Below are 8,237 nucleotides of genomic sequence, written 5' to 3'. Positions count from 1 at the left end.
CCTTTTAAAATGTAGACTCGCGTGCACCTTTTCTAATGTTTGTCAATTTTCTCACTTCTCATTCCCAAACAAGTAGGGAGCTTCCCATCCTCTCTCCAACCCCAACCCCCAAAGTTCTGACTCCCCTCATTTCCCTCTTTATTCTCCCAGCTATCCTGAGGGCAGATGCATCTTAATTAAGTAGACGGATTGGATCCTGAAACCTATCCATACTCAAAGTGCATCTGGACCCACCTGGCGAGCATGCTGATCCGAGGGTCCTAGATTGAACAGTGTTTGTCTTACTGAGAAAATCCTAAGATCAGTCATTTCTACATGTAGGTATCTTTGGGCACGTTTAGGTTCAAAATGGATACTACCCAATCAATTTGGGCATGGAACCGTATGGGTTCATGAAGTTCAGACCCCAACCCGATCTTAATGACGAAGAACCTTCGCTGAGAACCAGGTCACTTAATGGGCCTGCCCCCTTGTGAAGTAAACTTCGGGTTGGGTCACCAATTAGGAGCCCACCAGTTAAAGGCACTCGCACACCCGATGGCAGTCGAGACGAAGGAGTCAGCACCTTCTCCCCAAACCCGCTGCCACACAGCAACCCCTCATTAGGCGGGCAGGTTATATGTTCCCCCGAGGAACACGCACTGTAGCTACAGTGCATGTTCCTGGGTCCCCACTGAGCGTCATGTTACTGGGTTCCCACTGAGCGCCGCGTGGCGCTCAGTGGGGGTGTATGGGGGAGCCGTACACCGCCGTACATCCTGCAAGCTGATGTACGGCTCCCTTGTACACCCCACTGAGTGCCACGCGGTGCTCAGTGGAGACCCCAAAGCACGCACTGTAGCTACAGTGTGTGTTACTGGGGTGCACACGCAACACCCTCTCCCTCATTAGAGGGTGAGTGCTTCAAGTCGACCAGCTGTCCAACAGATGTATTGACACGTGTACGTGTGGCTGGGGACGAGTTGGTGGACGGATCACCACACAAGAGAAGAGACGACCATTTTTAGTGTGTGCGTGTCTGGATTCCCTCAAAACTCAGGTGCAGCTCTTGTCTGACTGTCACAATAATAAAGCCCATAATTCAGTTCAGTGGTCCCTAACCAGCTAATTTTGGGGGAGGGTTTTTCATTGTCTTTGATCTATTGGTCAAACCAATCACTACTCGATCAGTGAACGTACCACCAGCCATACTCGACTAGCTTGGTTGCTTCAATGGGTTAGGGTCACTTAATTCATGCTCTTTGACTCTAGGGACAGAATCACATGGTCTGGGCCATGTTAGGCTCACTCGCCATAGTCGATAGGGCTTCTTGTAAGTTTTGAAGGCTTGATCAAAAGTGTGTGTTTACGTGTCACAGTTGTACCTTCTTGGTATTTGGCTGAACCACAATGTTGACTTGAAGTTTTCCCTTTGTCAACATTGTAAGCTCAAAACTTCCATCCCTTGGGGTCTACCCTATAACTAAGGGCTGAACCTAACTTCACTTAGGTCTCAAAGACATAAGTCATGGTGGTCTAACTTGGAAGCTTATCCCGGTCCCCACTTGATTTACTCAAACTGACTTGGTAGTCTTCAATTTAAGTTGGCATGCAGTCAAGACTCATCCAATCTAGACTCAATGGGGCCTCATAAGTCAGTATTCACACCTAGAAGTAGTGATTGGGAATTTCGGTCATCTAAGAGGGTCAAACACCAAACCCAACATGCTCAAAATTTAACTCAGAATTTGGTGATTATTATAAGATAAGTGCAATTGTTTGAGAGAAAGAGGGGGGGGAGGTGGGAGGAAAGCAGAGGGAATAATATGGTGGTCCCTACCAGGTGATGCTGACGCTCTGTAACTGCCGGCTTTAGGGTTTCCATGTGCTACCCAAAAGAAAGCCAAAGCTCTCTCTCTCTCTCTCTCTCTCTCTCTCTCTCTCTCTCTCTCTCTCTCTCCACCCTCAACCCACACTTATTTAAATGCCCACAAATCAGGCTTCCCCAGTTCCAAACTTCTCCTCACTCAGGTTTCTCCATACCTCACAAGAACTAGTCCAACAACCCTCCCCTAGTATCTTGAAAAAACATGCAGTCAAAGAGACCACTTCTCTTTTGGGTCCTGCTATTAATTTTCCTCCTAATTTCTGGCTACACACATGCTGTGCCCATGACTAGGACCATCCGCCTTTCAACTCATGAAGGTATGGACATCATATCATCTTTTTTCTCCTTCTAGCTTGTGTTATCCTCTTACCATCGTCTTCTTGATGGGCCTCCTGGTATCATTGCTTCTGATATATCTGTGTGATTCAGGAAAGAAAGAAAGCCCACAGAAGTTGGGCACTCAACTTGCAGACTCTACTACTCGAGAAGAATATCTTTTTAATGTATCTCTCTAGATCTCTCTCCATCTCTCTCTCTCTCTCTCTCTCTCTCTCTCTCTCTCTCTCTCTATATATATATATATATATATATATATATATATATATATATATATATATATATATATAATATAGGATTTGTGGTATTTTTTGGGTTTATTAATGATTTTATTTTTATTTTTCGTTTAGTTGGTTGATGAAAAGTGTGAGGATGGTAGCGATGTAGAAGACTGCTTGAAGAGAAGGATGATGACTGAAGCTCATTTGGATTATATTTATACACAGGAGGTTAAACCGTAGTTATCATGTGTAAATTGCCCTCGGAGACTAGATTACTTTCTGAAGGAGACTCCCTTTTTTTTCCTTTTATTTTATGTTCACTAAATATCGAATGACTGTAGCATCTCAATTACGAACTTAGTTGGCGATTTTGTTATATACTTTTTTTATCTTCTTTCCCCAATGTTGTTGGTTTCTTTCCTTCGTTTGTTTTTTTGGTCTCTCTCTCTCTCTCTCTCTCTCCTTGTCTTCTTTCGGCTCTCTCTCCTTGTCTTCAGTTTCCTTGTTTCTTGAGGTTGTTGTCGACACTAATGAAATGTCTTAAAATTCTAGAGGGTGTTTTAGTAATTTGGTTTGGCCACGACGATGCATCGGGGTCAAGAGCAGATTCAATGATCGGGCCGAGCACCTATAAGGTGTTTGGCCGTTCACACAATCATGTCTCCATGGGGCCTGGATTTATGCTCTTGCCCCTTTTTTTGGATTTATAACTCGAATAAACCATACCAGCCACAAAGACCTGGTTGCGCTGGCTCAACCTGCCATACCTACTATTATTAAACTGGCTTAGAACTCCAAGGTTAATACCCCTGCCCCCGGCGTGTTTGCTAGGCATTGGCTTGAGCAGAGAGGAGATGCCCATGGGAATGGAACCTTGACCACATGTCTAGCGGCCAAGGCCCCAGTCCACTATGCCAACCCTCTTTTGCTGTCCTTTGGCTTCCCAGTCAGACATCAGGGTCGAAGCCATGATTCTAACTACAAACATCATAAATGATTCATTTATACTAAGTGATAAAAAAACACTAATATTCTAACCAAAATAACATCTTGCAATATTTGCCTAATGATAATTAAAAAAATAAAACACAGAAAAACCATTAAACCATAACTAAACAATTATGTCATTTAAAAAAAATAAAACCCTAATTTCTACAAACATTATAAATTGTGCAGTTATGATTAATTAATAAAAACCTTTAATATTCTAACCAAAATCAAACCACATAAAATTCAAGGATTCATGCCTAATGATAATTAAATGACACACCTTAAAACCATAAAATAAACATTTACTTCATTCTAAAAAAAGCAAATAAAAACCTTAAATCCTAACAAACATCACATTTTAGATCTGCAAATTTTAAAACAAAAACCTTAATTAAATATTTATGTCATTTGAAAAACCAAAACATGAGACATAAATCCTAACAGGGTTTGATAACCAAAATCAAGCATTTATTAATAAAATCATGCTTAATGATAATTAAAAAAATATTAGATAAAAAAACCTAAAACCTTCTTTATATAATCATGTAATTTGAAAAAAAAATCAATACCCAAAATCTTAAAAAAATCATAGATTATTATGCTAATTAAAAAAGAACAAATAAAAGTTCTAATATTCTAACAAAAAATCAAACATTTATTATTCATGTTTAATGCTAATTAAAACACACATACATACAAAACCCTAGTCGAGGCCGGAGAGAGAGAGAGAGAGAGAGAGAGAGAGAGAGAGAGAGAGAGAGAGAGAGAGAGAGACCACCTACCACAACAGGGGCAAACGGCCGGCGGAGCCTTGTAGGCTTGTAGGGAGAGGGAGAGAGAGAGAGGAGGAGGGAACCACCGACCATAGTAGGGGCAGACGGCCAGCACTGGGGGAGCCTAGCAAGCTGTGAGAGAGAGAGAGAGAGAGAGAGAGAGAGAGAGAGAGAGATCAGGACCACGGACCGCAGCAGGAGCGGATGACTGGGCGCTGGTGGAGCCTCACAGGGAAGGTAGAGAGCCAGAGAGAGAGGGATTGGGAAAATTAGTAACCAAACTGGGGTACGTGCCCACCCTCCAACTAACGTGGCTCCACCCCTGCCTTGACCCTTGACCCTTGCCCATCCCCCATCAAAACAGTTTTCCAATGGGCTCGAGCCTAAGCCCACCTAAAATGCCAGTCTAAACCTGGCCCATACGGGATGTGTCCAGTGTTAGGCTTTGGTCTCTTTTTATATTAAAGAAAGAAAATAAACTTTTTTTTGGATAGTTCAAGGAAAAAACTTCCATCATCGACTGCACATTGGCCCGCCTCTAGTTGATAAAACACCCTTGAGATCCCCCCACCCCCCTGTCCACAGAAAATTACACCAGCTTCAACTTTATGGTTGTGGTACGTCACCTGTGGGTTTCGAAATTGTAACGTTCTGTCAAACTTAGCGACATTCACAAGTGGCCCCTATCAGATGAGCGAAGCCCTTGTGCTGCTGAAAAGATAACCTTTATTCATTAATAACACATGAAGTCCGCCTTCAGTTTTTAAGACTCATATCAGTGCAATAAAACCTACTCCAATGAAAATCAAACACTACGGTCATCACCGTATATAATGCATGTAAGAAGCCTCATCCCATTTGCATGTGGTTGGCTTTATTATCTCCATCACATCCAATTTAATAGGACGCTTTTTGCAGGAATTGACAAAGTTTTACACATGGCCACAAATCTAATTAGGGGGAAGTGTTGAGGGAGGAAAAATCTCGTGATATTTTGAAAAATCTGATTTTTTTTTGTGAGAAACATCTTGAGAAAATATTGGCATACATAAAAATATAATAAAAATTAAAATCATGTATATAAAGATATATATAATAAAAATGAATAATAAAAAATGTATTTTCTTGGATAACTGGGAAAAACCTGCCTTGCTAGCATAAAACCCCGACTCCTCCTTACCAAACAAGGTGTAGACCCAGCTTCAACCTCAAATCAAAGAACATGCACCTATGGCTTTTGAATTGTTTAGGTAGCGTCAACATGGTGACATTCACTAGTCGATGTGAGTAGAGGCCTAAAAAGGTATTTTTATTATGTTAGCATCAGCTTAAAATCATGATACTTTTCAAAATATTGCCGATATTTGTGACTATGGTTTCACATAGATGGTTGCAACCTAAAATCAAACTTCTCTGCATCTGGTCGTAGGACCACATTTTGTAAACGGAAAAATCTCTAGCTGTATTTAGTATAAATTTGGATAGGTCGGAATCTGGATTTGACATACAGTGACTCAAACCATAACCAATTGTGACCAATCTTTGCATTTCTTGATCCCTCTCTTTTTCCATCCAACTCGTTCGTGTTTGGGTATAGTTACAAGAGATTTGTGCATTAGAAATCTGAAAGAAAAGTTGAATCAAGAATATGAAAGATTGAATATTTTATATGATAAAAAGAAGTAGAAAACGTTACATATAGATTGTTACATATTATCTTGGAGATAAACAATTTTCCTTATATAAGCCGATTTTCCTTTATATCAGTTTATCCTCCTTTCCTTGATTTTAGTAACCTGTGTGGTATCAACTTCTTGACATCAGTTGATTATTCTTTCCTTGATTTTAGTAATCGTGTGGTTGATCCTCCTTTTCTTGATTTTAGATAACCAAATACAATAAGAGTAGTAGGATATACATGATAAGGATAAGAATATACATGGTAAATAACATTATCTGGGGCATGAGGGTTGGGTATGCCCAACTTGGTCTTAAGATGAGAGAAATGATCGGTGCCAAGCGCCTTTGTAAAAAGATCTGCATATTGTGAATGAGTGGAAACAAATTGTATTTGAATTAGTCCGCTTTGAATCTTCTCTCGCACAAAGTGACAATTAATCTCGATATGTTTTGTACGCTCATGATATACTGGATTAGCGGCAATATGAAGTGATGCTGGGTTGTCAACAATGCAATGTCATGGGTTAGGAATGATCAATTCTAAAGTCTAACAACAAATATTTGACCCATGTGAGTTCACAACATGCTAGAGTCATGGAGCGATATTCGACTTCAGTAGATGATCATGACATCATAGATTATTTTTTGGTTTTTCAGAAAACAGGGTTGTCCCCAATCATGACACAATAACCAGATGTGGATCTACCGGTTATTGGGCAAGAGGCCCAATCTGAATCACAATAACCAATGACTTAAAACTTACTGACGGATGACATCAAAATCCCTTGTTCTAGAGAACTCTTGATATATCGAAGGACCCTCATGACAGCATCGATATGAGGCCGTCGTAGCTTACTACTGAATTGGCTTAAGATGTTGACCACGAATACAATATCAGGTCAGGTATAACAGCCGACCCACTAGGCGCCTATAGTAGCATCACGCCAACATTGAAACTTCATGGCATGAGAAAAGGTTTTGGGTTCTGAGTGTTGAAAAATAGCACTTAAAAAAATTTATATTTTGAAAAATGATCATAACATATAACTTGGGATAACTCATAATCTTTGTTGTAAACCTTCTCTCTCATGTTAGTTGATTGTAGTATAGAGGCAATCGTGTAACAACTATAGTATTTGAGATGAGGTGGTAGTTGACGAATTCTTTCGAATCTTCGGATATGGACTTGAGTGGATTTAAGGGTTTCATGATTAATAGGTTCAGGATTTGGATCATGGTGATTTAAATCATGCATCTCATTTTCTTGGATACCAATGGGTTCTTGGATCTCATATGATTGATGCTCAAATATGGATATGGGTAGGACTCTCTCTTCTTCTTTATCTGAAATGTTATGATCTTAAAATAGAAACACATTTTCATAAAACTTTGCATTCTGACTAACATAGATTTTTTTTTATTTCAAGATCATACACACGATAACCAACTTGACCATATGGGCACCCTATAAAAACTCTTTTGCATGCACGCTTATCAATTTTATGAGAATAATAAATGTTATGAGCATAGCACATAGGGATGGCAATGGACCGAGGGACAACGGGGCTCCGTCCCGCCTCGCCCCATTTGGACCAGGGATGAACGACATGAAACAAGGATGCAGGCAGGGATAAAGGTTAAAATCTATCCCCGTGCAGGGATGGACTTAAGCTTTTCCCCACCCTGCCCCATCCCCGTCCCAATCCCCACCTAGCCTCGTCCCAATCCCTGCCCCAATCCTTTAAGGGATGACTATAGACTAAGGGGAAATGGGGCCCTGCCTCGCTTCACCCCCATTTAAACGGGGGATGGAGGACATGAAACGAGGGTGGAAGTTGAAATTCATCCCCGTGTGGGGATGGAGGCGGGGATGAAGGTTCATATTTTGAAACGAGGTAGGGGTGGAGACCTTGTCCCCCACCCCGCCCCGGTCCAATGTCATCCCTAATAGCACATACATCCAAAAACTCAAAAGTGATCATAAACGAGGTTCATACCATGAAGTAACTCATATGGTGTCTTGCCCATTAAAGGTTAGGAAGGGATGCGATTAATGATATATGCCTTAAAACTTAATGGCTAAAGAGGCTTGAAGTCTCAAGGCTCTCACAACATTGAGTAAATCTTTATGCTTGCACTCAACCACTATAAGATCCAAAAATTTTCAGCAAAAGTTATGAATAAATTCATGAGGCATTTCTAAGTAAAAGTAGCATTCAAAATCGAAATACGAATCAAATCTATTTCTATGTACCAGTTATACTTAGGATATTCGTATCTTCACGAATATATGCTCAAATAGTAGAGAGCCATAACTTTCTTCCTGAGTAAAATCAAGAGATTTGTATGAGTCAACTTTCTTAGTTACGT

The 8,237-nt window shown here is 40.5% G+C and overlaps 1 long non-coding RNA gene across 1 annotated transcript; it reads left to right on the top strand.

Annotated features, from left to right (window-relative positions):
* Positions 1–2,010: 2,010 nt before the first annotated feature.
* Positions 2,011–2,617, top strand: LOC149838079 (uncharacterized). Its single transcript, XR_016432162.1, has 3 exons — positions 2,011–2,184; positions 2,297–2,370; positions 2,554–2,617. It is a non-coding gene; the product is annotated as an uncharacterized LOC149838079 (long non-coding RNA).
* The last annotated feature ends 5,620 nt before the right edge of the window (positions 2,618–8,237 follow it).

Source organism: Nuphar pumila, chromosome 5, assembly GCF_984573655.1.
Source record: "Nuphar pumila chromosome 5, dmNupPumi1.hap1.1, whole genome shotgun sequence".
Classification (NCBI taxonomy): domain Eukaryota; kingdom Viridiplantae; phylum Streptophyta; class Magnoliopsida; order Nymphaeales; family Nymphaeaceae; genus Nuphar; species Nuphar pumila.
This window is presented reverse-complemented; position numbering and strand designations above follow the sequence as displayed.